The 952-nt window shown below is 43.8% G+C and overlaps 1 non-coding gene across 1 annotated transcript; it reads left to right on the top strand.

The window, feature by feature from the left end:
* The first annotated feature begins 460 nt into the window (after nt 1-460).
* Nucleotides 461-567, top strand: LOC127089438 (small nucleolar RNA R71). Its single transcript, XR_007791034.1, has one exon. It is a non-coding gene; the product is annotated as a small nucleolar RNA R71 (small nucleolar RNA).
* Nucleotides 568-952: the final 385 nt, after the last annotated feature.

Below are 952 nucleotides of genomic sequence, written 5' to 3' on the forward strand. Positions count from 1 at the left end.
ATATGAAAAGTTTGGATGGTTCTTCCAATTTGGGTTATAGGTATTCGAATAGGGGCTTCCTTGAGCATAGTTTACTTGCTCTGCTTGGATTCCAGTCAAGAGTTGACATTCCGCAGGAGTGTGGCCTTGGATTCCACAGACCTCGCAATTCTGAGTTATAGCAACCACGGCGGCTGGAGGTGATACGTTTAAACTTTCAATTTTCTGGACCAAAGCATCCACTTTTGCATTGACGTGATCAAGGTTACTTATCTCGTACATGCCAGTTTTCGGTTGAGGTTTTTCCACCGTTGTTCGTTCGGTTCCCCACTGATAGTGGTTTTGGGCCATGCTCTCGATAAGCTGGTAAGCATCAGCATAAGGTTTGTTCATTAGTGCACCACCTGCAGCGGCGTCTATTGTTAACCTTGTGTTGTATAAGAGACCATTATAAAATGTATGAATTACTAACCAGTCTTCCAAAGCATGGTGTGGGCAAAGTCTCATCATGTCTTTGTATCTTTCCCATGCTTCGAAAAGAGACTCGTTGTCTTTCTGTTTAAATCCGTTTATCTGGGCTCTTAACATAGCTGTTTTGCTTGGCGGAAAATATCGGGCAAGAAAAACTTTCTTCAACTCGTTCCAGGTGGTGACTGAGTTGGAAGGAAGAGATTGAAGCCATCTTCTAGCGCTATCTCTTAAGGAGAAAGGAAAAAGACGAAGTCGAATTGCCTCTGAAGTGACACCATTAGCTTTAACAGTATCAGCGTATTGAACAAATACGGATAAATGAAGGTTTGGATCTTCGGTAAGATTTCCAGAGAATTGGTTCTGTTGCACAGCCTGCAACAGCGAAGGTTTAAGTTCGAAGTTGTTTGCTTCGATTGCGGGCGGAGCAATACTTGAATGTGGTTCATCTTGCGATGGAGCGGCGTAATCTCTAAGAGCACGAGCTGGTTCTGCCATCTCGGGT

The sequence above is a fragment of the Lathyrus oleraceus genome, chromosome 5, assembly GCF_024323335.1.
Source record: "Lathyrus oleraceus cultivar Zhongwan6 chromosome 5, CAAS_Psat_ZW6_1.0, whole genome shotgun sequence".
NCBI classification, from domain to species: Eukaryota; Viridiplantae; Streptophyta; class Magnoliopsida; order Fabales; family Fabaceae; genus Lathyrus; species Lathyrus oleraceus.